Here is an 11,313-nt window from a genome sequence, read left to right as displayed (position 1 = left end):
ATCGCAGGTCTTTATAGTAGGAAACTTTCTTTTACGAAGGCACCATGCCAACAATACCTAGAAAAGTTGCTGTTTGCCTTGAAGTACGTATTTTTTCACCATTTACTGCTATTCCTTTTCTCCGATCGGCACCAGATAAATCGACCTTCCTTGTACGCGCTATTAAGGCTACATGCTCTTTTTGGTTGAAATTTTTGGCGGGAAATAATCCCGCCAAAACATTAAAGTAATCTTTTCCCACAACTAAATATCATAGTCAGGAAATTAATGATGCATCTGGTAGCTTAGATCATAACTTTCATTATACTTAGTTGCAATTATCCCAGAAAATTCTTGATTTGTTTTTACAGAGTCTTGAATTGTCGATGTTTTTGATCAAAAACATCACTCGGTGTATTTTGAAACTCGAGGCATTAACTCTTCTCAAATTAGCCCCAAATCATAATTTATTATATGCACGTGTAGCAAACACCAATGGGAATAATTGGACGTTGTTTGCGGAGCCTAAATTTGGTTTGATTTTATTTCACAATAATTCTAAGGTGATAATTTTGACCTGACATTTCCTTTTTGGATTTCAAATTTAAATTCATTGATATGTGATATTTTGAATAAATAAAGAGTACGCTTACCTTTCTGCAACACTTCCCGGTATCATTAAGCATATGCTGGTAACCAACATTTTAGCTGAAAACAGTCCCTTCCTATCATTTTTGAACAAAATATGGTTCAAAAGTGCGTACACTACGCGTATAAACTAGCACAGCGAGCTAATGAACAGAGCTATTTACGGTGGGTTATCTATTGTAAGCTATTAGGGTAGGCCTATAGTATATCTTCCCACAAGTGACCCGGGGGGTCACTCCCATTGTGGCCTGTACACCATCCGCGATAATGAAAACGCGTAAAAAGGGTAGTTTTTCGTGGGTAAGCACGATACGCGCGTAACGCGTTTAGGGTGTCAAAAACATGAAATATTGGGAAAAAGGGTAGCAAAATTGCAATTGCTAATACGCGGAAATGAAATTTAGGGTATGAAATTTGATGCAAGGAATAAAATCCCTGTTTAGGGTATTGTTTTAGCCATGGGTTAAATCCTTGTTTAGGGTGCTTTTCAAAAGTTGATTATCGCGGATGGTGTACAGGCCACAATGGGAGTGACCCCCCCGGGCAAGTGACAAGATGTGTCAAGCAGGGCGGTATATTCAAACGCTATTGTCTGGATCATTGAGTATCGATTGCGCACGTATACATGCAGCACGGATGTGTGTGGTCCTCCCCAGGTTTTGAAATAAATTACAAATGACGTCGTGAATGACCCAGCGTTTTCATTTTATTATTACTAAATTAATTGTCGTTTATCACGAGTGCTAAGAGTCGTACCAGTTCAATTCATCAAAATTAATTTGTATTAAATGAAAAACAAACAGACAAGTAGAGTCATATGTCTTTCTATGACCGTATTCCTACCAAAATCTGAGTTTCAATACACTAGAAACGTGTTGATATGTATATCTTTGAAAATCGCCGAATGTTAACCACAGTCACCGTGGCACAGTATAGGCATCTTTAGCATTCATAGTGCAATTGGCAGTGGTTCGAACCCCGGTGAAAATTTTAGTATTTTTTATTCTTTTTACTAATGCGCTGTGCCGTTTTTCAAACACGCCCCTGAATGAAACTCATGGGCAAGTACCCTTAACCAATCAAGGATCGTAGAGAATTTGATTGACAGTGACGTCAAACGCAAACTTAAAACTAGTCTTTTTATCTCCGTCTTCAATTATAGTGGGATTTTGCGATGTGATTCTTTACAAGTCATGGACATCGCCAGCTTAAACGTTTATCATTATATTCATAACACCTTTTTCCTTTCACATTTTCATTGAAAAAAGTGTTTGTCATGATTGTGTTTGTTATGATGAATATTTAGAAAGAATATCTACATAATAATAAATTTCGACCGTGGCTCATATTTTTGCCTTTACAGGAACTTTGTTTCAATAAAGCTAGCCATCTATTAGGTACGTAATGCTTCATCTGCGATGCGTAGGTAATGCTGTGAGAAATCTGATTTAAAACAAAATATTTTGAGCCACACTGTACATTTGCAATGTGGTGAACTTTGGAGTTTCCATAAAAACACTTTGTACCTGAATGTTGTAAACTGTTTGGTCTTCATTCCTTCATGATAGGAAGTATACTGCTAGAATGAAGACCAAACAGTTTGCAACATTCAGGTACAAAGTGGTTTTTTTTTCCTGTTGCTTATCTCCCGTTGGATCGGCAAATATTACCCACAATGCACCATGATTCTGAATTTGCGAACCAGGGCTTATAACACGACTTGTGACCCGATATTCTGTCCAGAACGATTATCAAGCAGTACATAGGGCAAAGCGGGTCGTAAGTGGTCAACGAAAGCGCGCACTTTTCAATTCAAGACACGCATCGTTGGCAAATTCGTATTCCTATTTTAGTCAAGTGATGATTTTCAATAAACTTAGGGTATGCTTCTGCTGCTTGTAAAAGTTCATTTAATTTTCTAGGCACTTTTGTGCTTATTTCTTGCAAATTGCGATTAAAGCGTCAATGAAACATATGCATCAACAACCCTAGCAAACACAAGAGCGCTATAGGCAGTGAAGAATCGATACGACCCGCCAATTACTGCTCATTATACAAAGTGTGATTGCATCAAATTTCAAAATGTGGTTCCAAATGTCACTGATCTCGAGGATTGGCTGGTATGTTTGGTATCAATTTGTAGCCAAACCTATTTTGTAGCCCAAGAGTTACCAAGTTTGGATTTACGGGATGTCAAAGAAGTGTGGATTTTTTAGTGCACGGTTTATAATAATTACAGTTACGCATACGCACACGCACATTACGCAATATGCATGTTAAATGGATGGCAAGCTTCATTGTTGACGCGATTTAGGCCCCCCCTACATCTCAATTTAATTTGGTACATAACTAGAGGTGCATTCGTATGCGGCCCATACACGATCAATTCAAAGATCCTAGATACAAAATCTACCATTGTACACTGTACATACGAACAATTTTTATTGTCCAACCGTCAAAAAAACCCGGCAAAAAATCAAACTAGATTAGATCTCTTTAATAATATTGAAGAGAAATATCATTTTGTATCCAGTCATGCATCTGGGGTCCCCATGCAATATTGATCAATCAAATTGATCGTGTATATGGGCCGCATTATACAACTAATTTTTATAGAAATACACTCATTTGTTCCAAAAAAGTCCAAAAATAACTGGTATACCGTACAACCACCTGATGTCACGGGACGGGAGACCCTCTTTTGACCGAGGCACTTGCCGTCTATTTTTTTTAGACCTTGGTATGCATGGTTCCCGACGAGATAGAGGTTTTCATTTAGCATGTTTAAAAGGTATACGTTTCCCGATGAGCGATCGTCCAAACACGTGACCGAGCCTTTCCTTTGGCTGGTAAGAAGAGGCAAGAATATATATGCCCTGTTCCACAGGCATATATAATGTGCCCGAAGAAAAACTCTCATAGTATTATGAGAGTGACTGTATGAATGCATTTGATATTGGCATATTGTATAAAGAATCACAAACAATACGGTAATTCATAGGCATGAGGTCCTACATTTTTACTATACCGAACTGCATATTTTTTCCTCAATTTTGATTATCTACCACAACTTAGTAGCGTAACCTTTGTTATAAAATAGCATGTACATAATCTACATTATTGATCACATTGATCTATTCCTAAATTGCGTAATTACTCAATTAAAGTACGTGCAGAGAATTAACATACAGATCACATTGATGTATATAATTTAGTGTAGCAATCTACAGTACCATTGTTTATTTGCTCTTGATTATTGCTAATTCATAACCTCATGAATATAAGCGATGTCTGAAACCCAATCAAACTTGTCTATTTGACAAAACTTGCTCGTCATATACGCCCCGAGGTCCAAAGCAAAATGTTTAGATTTTCCACAATGCCCGAAATTAACTGATGCAAAGTTATTAACCTCATTCAAAACTGTCACTTTTCTACTAATTTCGAAAAATATATCGGCTTAACATATTATATTCTAAAAGAACATAATTTTTTTTCATCAATTCAAAACTTCAAATAATTATCCCCACGAAAAATCGGAAACAGCACTTCGAAATCGTGCGATGCACAAACAAGTAGTGACGCGCGCGTGAATTGTTTAGGCATGCAATATACTCGCGCGCGAGGCCAGCGTAGCGGGACATTTTCCAGCACGTCATCACGTGAGGTCATTATTGTTTACGCGGAGGTCAGCTGATTAGAGGTTCGTACATACTCACGATATAACGACGTTTCTGGGATTTGGGTCCTTTTTTGCTTGTCATAAATTCCGTTTATGACCAGTACGCAGGACATAAACAAGCTGCGTCACGAAGCGTTGGAACCCAATTAACGTGATCCACGATTTGCTAGTGTTGCGTACACGTGCATGTCACCGCGCCCTCACGCGAAGCGCAAAAGATGAACGCGTTGACTCCTGGCCGTTGACCTCATTAGTGGAGCTGCTTCCTGCAGGCCTACTCATTTTCTCCCAATTTTTGAAGAAAAACGGTATGGAAATGTTATTTAAACTTGTAAACCCTTATTATTTTCATTTGTATTGAATTGCTAACAATGTTCAGAATGTTGGGTATGTATGAACGGGGTTCATTCATAGGATTTCGGGCATGATCGTTGATTTATGCCCTCGGGCATAAGCAGCGACCATGCCCTCAATCCTATGAATGAACCCCTAATTAATAACTGCGGATCGGTTATTTGGAGGGCAAACTGTTTTTTCTTGCAAGTTTTGATAACTCATTACACAGCCGTGACAGCCGAACAAACTGCGCGCGAGCTGGCTGCCGTATTTGGATTGCGCGCCATCTCATATTTGCACAGATTGTTATTCGCACTTTTGTTATTGGTCGTCCTGTTTTAGCCTGTTCGATTTTTGGAAGGGCAAAACCTTTAAATGTTTATTCTTGAGAAAAATTTTGCGTTATTTTGTAAAGTGAAGAGATGAAAGTGACGGTTAATGTTATTTCGATTCAGAAAATGAATTTCAATTCAATCCGGGAATTCAATTCGATTCAGATTCAATTCTTATTTTTTAAACTCATTTTGATACAATTTCAATTCAATTTTTCTCTGGTTTAAGTCATTTTGATTCAATTCCAATTCAATGCATTGGAATTAACTGCTAACCAATTTCAATTCCAATTCATAGCATTTGAAATCAATACATATTCAAATTCAATTCTTATTACCAACACTGCTACATTTTACCGGGCATTTGGCTAAAAGCAGTTCAGCGAGAAAGATTGTAACTGATAAGTTGATAATACAAGCATGACAAGTGAAATGGCAGAATCAAAATACATGTTGTATGGTTGTATACATTTTCGATTCAATGAATTGAATTGAAATGAACCAAAAACACATTTCGATTCAATGCATTGAATTGAAATGAAATAATAAAAACATTTCCATTCAATGCATTGAATTGAAATTTTAAAAAGCCATTATTACAATTCAATTCACTGAATTGAAATGAAATGAAAAATTGCCAAAATCAAAATTCAATTCAAATTTTAATACATTCACTAATTCATAACTGTCAGTGACGGTTATGAATTAATAACTTTGCATCGGTAATATGTCAGGCATTGAAAAATATCCCTCGGTTCCAAAGGCAAAATGTTTAGATTGTTATTTTTTAACCTCTAAATAATGACCGCGCATGACTTGCAATTTTTGTCAAATAAACAAGTTTGATTGGGTTTCAGACATTGCGTATATTCATGAGGTTGTGAATAACCTCTAATTGTTGTTAGTATTATCATCATCATCTTTTCACTACCACATACTATTTAGAAAATTATTTGATAATGTAGATTGGTATATTATACGTAGATTATAATATTATAATATTTTGATTGTAATGTGAAATATGAAAATAAATGATCTTGAATCTCTTGAATCTTGAAATAATGAATTTTGAAACATTTTTGTGGCTCGGTTATGTAGGCCTAAATATGCAATTTTGCATGACAAGAAGTTGGCATTTGAAATGTTAAGAGAGAAAGATTTATACATGTGATTTCATAGCATTTCATAAATTACCCTTAAGGTTGGTCTGAACCCTGGAATTATGGAAACTTTCGGGCCTCATAACTGCTAAATTGTTGGTCTAAAGTATATAAAAGTATACATATTTAGAATGGCAAAGACTTGATAAGTTCATCTGTGAGGTCAAAAAACGTTTTTTGGCCCACTTTCTTTTTCGTGCAACGTAAAAAAAAATTCTTGGGCCAAATTTTATTTTTTTATTAATTTTTAAAAACTAGACAAAAATATCTAGGGACCGTTTTTTCATTTTTTTGAATTTCGACCAACTTCAAGAAATGCACCAAAAATGGTCAAAAAATGCTGAATTTTCAAAAAAATCATAAAAAAGCCCGATTTTCGCCCAAATTTCAATTATTTTTGGTGAAGTTGGTCAAAATTCTGGCAAATTTCACTCATCAATTTGTAAGCGCTCTTTAGCAAAGCCATAGTTCATTGAATTTACAACCGTATGACAAAACAGGCGAAAATAGTAACTTTTTGCATAAGATTTGCAATTTAAAGAGAATTGGCCATTGCTCATTCTAATGACACAAGTATATGGACAATATAAGTGGTGGCCTTTCATTTAATGACATAAAATTTGAAAAATATTGTAAGGAACACTTGAGATGTTGACTTTTAAACCTACATTTTGGTCAAAACATGTGCTTGGATAGGTAGTTTTCAACAGATTTACCACATTCGCCTGATATAACATTGAATTGCGTTATCAGTTGACCTAATGACAAAAAGTGTTTTAAGGGGGAAGTGTTAGCTTTCGTTTGATAAATTTTCTGATTGGATGAAGGGAACACTTTGTTTTGAGGTATCAACAAAAACCAATCACAAAGAACCATTTTCAGCTAGAAGCTCCACAGCTCTTACAATGCTACCCAGATAGCATGGCAATGGTGGCCCAATGAAGGGCCAATGTTTGAGTTCAATTGGCCCAACATTGGCTGACAGTATTGGGCCAATCATGTTTTGCTCATGGGCCCAAGGTTGGCTCAATATTGGGCTTGGGCCAATGTTGGCCCCAGCTTGGCCCAAACCTTGTCACAGTTATTGAGCCAGCATTGGGCCTGTACCTATTTCTCATTGGCAAACAATTGGCTGCCAATGTTTTAACAATATGTAATTTTAGTATTGGGCCAATATTGATGCAATGGATTACTTTAATTATTGGACGTTATTGGCTCGGGAAAAGACGATATGTATCATCTCTTGCCCGCTTCGCGGTAAGAGAGGAACACGACTCATCACCGTGGTGTTGAATAGCCATCAAGAGTATTTGATAGCATGGTGACACGTACTTTAGAAATTATCTTTAAAAGTATGGTCAGGGCCGCGACACTCCGGCACTTGTTGGAAGACATCTAGTACAGCAGACAGTACATGTACAATGTGATTCTCTCATTTATAATTAGGATTACGTCATTGCCAGAGCTTGTTTATTTGTTCATTAGAATGATTGACAGCGGTGGGCGGACTTATACTCTAAAAATGTGATTGTCCTATAAATTATAGGTCACTAGGTCAATTCGGACCGTCTCTTCCTCAGATCTCTATGTAGGACTCTGTGGTATCTTCTCATTACACGTTCGTAGTAAGACTTGGCCGGCGACGACGCTTGCGAATTGCATGTCTTCAACTGCTGTATAGCATGGTATAGGCAGTTTGTACAGAGTGTCGCTTCTCTATCTTTTTTTCCTCGGGTATGGTCTTAGAATTGAAATTGCCGAAAATTCGTGTGTATTTTCTTTAAAATAAATAATCCGTGGTGTTAAATAGCGTTTGCCCTGCGTTTTATCATCCGTGGTTTTGTTTCCTATTATTTCAACTTAGTATAATATAGGATTTAAATAAGGTCTTCCAAACACTAGTACTCATCACAATAATTATTTATTACCATATTGTTACCCAATTTGTTACCGAAATTGGTGTGATAACCTATATTGGCTGCCAACATGAGGCCAATGTAAAAATTGCCAATTGAAAGCCAAGATTGGCCCAATATTATATACTGATGTAATACCAATCAAACGATATATAAAAGGCCAACATTAAACCAATGATTGGTTTATTATTGGCCCGAGATCAGCTGCCAATGAATGGTGAGCCAATATTGGCCCAATATTATATACTGATGTAATGCCAATGCAACTTTTTGCCAATATTGGCCCAATAAGTATATGTTATCTGGGTATGCACTCACTCAACCGTATAAAGACTGTGTAAAGACAATTCACTGCTTGCTGTTCTCTGCTTGGAAGCTTTTGGACGAAAATGTGTGCTCAGATGTATCGAGGCATACTGCAGTTACTGTCCGTTTTCCTATACACAATACACAGTGCTCTCACCATTGAGCTGTGACCTGTATAAATCGTGCCATGTTAGAAGAATAGGCATTTGTCTAGTTAACGTCAATGTGTGAAAAATAACCGGCCAATATTAAAAGTACTCTCAAAAACTTCTAGCAAATATATTCCTCTAACATGACCTAAAATTACAGCTAGGTTAGATGCTCAGAAATATTCGTACTTTGGTAAAATAGTGAGTGAGGGCAAGACATAGCTAGCCAACGTCCCGTGTTAATTGAATGGAGATTTGACCGAAAATTTTGGTAAACGGACCGCTCACTTCTGAAGAATGCCACACGAAAACGGTACAAGCTACATTTAAAGTACTCTCTGTTCGATCATCATGATGAGTTTCTTACATAGTATGCCGAAATTGGGTACTGTAGGTGGTTGACAAAGGGTCGTACTTCGCTGATGAGTAAGTGACAGTGAACATGAAATTCAGCGCCCATAACCCAAGTTAGTAGCTAGTTAGTGGAGGCCGTCACTGGACTGATTATTGATTATTGAAGTGCCTTATTAATAGATACGCACGATTTAGGGCAAGAAAAAACCCGGGACACTTTTGGAGACATCATCATCATCATCATCATCATCATCATCATCATCACTTTCTACATTTTTTCTAAACAACATACTGTTTTAATAAGATTTTTTTCTTAAAATGCATTTAACTATAATTATTGTTCAGAGCGTGGTGAAATAAAACATCACGATTTTCATCACAAAACAAATATAATGCATAAGAAATCGTTTGTTTTAGAGCGTGATGATGAAATAAAACATCACGGTTTTCATCACGAAACAAAGTAATACATAAGAAATCAATATTTCGTGAGTGATGAAATAAAACATCATGATTTTCATCACGAAAGAAAGTAATACATAAGAAATCGTTTGCTTTAGAGCGTGATGAAATAAAACATCACGATTTTCATCACAAAACAAAGTAATAGGCCTACAAAAGAAATACTTTTTTCGAGAGTGATTAAATAAAACATCACGATTTTCATCACGGAACAAAGTAATACATAAGACATCGTTTGTTTGATTGCAATCAACCGCGACAGTTCGTCTCACACACATAACAATGCACTGCGATCAAATAGGTTGATGACAACATTTGATTGAATGGACTGCACTGCGACATGATTACGGTGCGCCGGTTCAAATCCTTTGTTTGGAGCCAATCAATAATTTCACGTACAGCCTCTATGCAAATTAGAGTTTACACACGCTGCAGCTGGGGTAATCGACCGAAGCTGGTTGCCGTTAGTGATCGAATGCATGAGCTTATTTGCTTTACTGAATCGATTTACTGGATTAATATCCTGTTAACTGGGTTTAATGCCACAAAGGTCGAATCGGGCTTGCCATGGACCATAAGTGCATCATGGTGGAAACTGTGCGTAGATGGTTAATAAGAGAATCGTTTTTGTATAGAAAACTTGCCATATGAACCATTGTCCTTCGGTTATATTTATAAATGCGCTTTTATAAATACGCACGTGACGACCTCCTCGCTGCCATAACAGCTTATAGACAGTAAGTATTAATTAATTAATTAATTAATTAATTAATAAATAATACAAAAAGAAATATAAATCACTTTCTATAGGTCCTACTGTGGAAAAATAAAGCAGCATAAGAAAAAAAGATGCCACAAGGTTTCGAACAAGCGACGATAAGAACAGCACAAGAAGAAATCACAACGCCTTAGACCACTCAGCCACCAGATCATCATGATACAACCAATTTGGTGTCAAAGAAATATATTCACCTCCAGCGTTACGCAATATTGGCACATGCCCGAGCACATCCCTGTAGGTAAAGATCCTACGTAAACTAATAGAAAAGCACGAAAGGTACATAAAGGGTCTATCCAGTACCAGTTACCAGTACTTTAAGTCATACTAACCAAATAAATATACAGAGGTCATTGTAGTGCTGTAATCGATAAGCTTTCTGGGTATCGATATGTCGGGAGGCAAACATCCGACATGTCGATACTATTATCGATACTCACGCAGTTTGAAACACGGATTTGAGTTTACCAATTTTATTATCAGTAAGTTCCAGAAACAAGTTAACAACAAGTGTATTGAAGCCTAACAGCTAAAACTACATGGATCATGCATTTTCACGGTAATTTGAGACCTGATTTGAGATAATCTAAGCATGTGTGCCATGTCGTTTGTGTATCGATACTGACATTGAGTGTTTCGACATGTCGGAAGTCTATGTATTTTCCGACTATCGATACTTACGACAATCGATTACAGCACTAGGTCATTGACATGTATACCTTGATAGTTACTTTGTTTGGTGGACATGAACAGCATTAATTGCATTGTGAGATTAAGCAAATTCGAACAGCGCGATTTGGAACTCCATCTCCAGACCAGATGTTTAAAAAACGCAACGTATCATCCGAACTGTATCATGATTCATTAAGCGAAAAATCCTCTCCAGAAGATATTGCAAGAACTATTTGTAAAATGGTTGGCTGTAAAGAACTCGGAAGTCAATACCGTCTTGAAGCGCCAAACACATAACCCTTCGTTTGTGAACAAACATTGTACAAGTAAACAGTCAGGAACGTTTACAGCAGAGGATTGTGCAGATACAGTATCGCAGTTGTTCTATGGACATGTAGATAAACCAGTGATAATTAGTAATCAAGATCCACCAGAAGATCAAAGAGAAGATGTTACCAATGCATTTAGGGTAACATGTCCTACGCTTGTACCCATATGTAGTCAAAAATTTTCACCTGGACATTCACCCAACAGCGAAC

The 11,313-nt window shown here is 36.8% G+C and overlaps 1 pseudogene; it reads right to left on the bottom strand.

Moving 5' to 3' along the window:
* Positions 1-7,383: 7,383 nt before the first annotated feature.
* LOC140144956 (small nucleolar RNA U3) lies at positions 7,384-7,499 on the bottom strand (annotated as a pseudogene).
* Positions 7,500-11,313: the final 3,814 nt, after the last annotated feature.

This window comes from Amphiura filiformis, unplaced genomic scaffold (genome assembly GCF_039555335.1).
Source record: "Amphiura filiformis unplaced genomic scaffold, Afil_fr2py scaffold_103, whole genome shotgun sequence".
In the NCBI taxonomy this organism is placed as follows: Eukaryota; Metazoa; Echinodermata; class Ophiuroidea; order Amphilepidida; family Amphiuridae; genus Amphiura; species Amphiura filiformis.
This window is presented reverse-complemented; position numbering and strand designations above follow the sequence as displayed.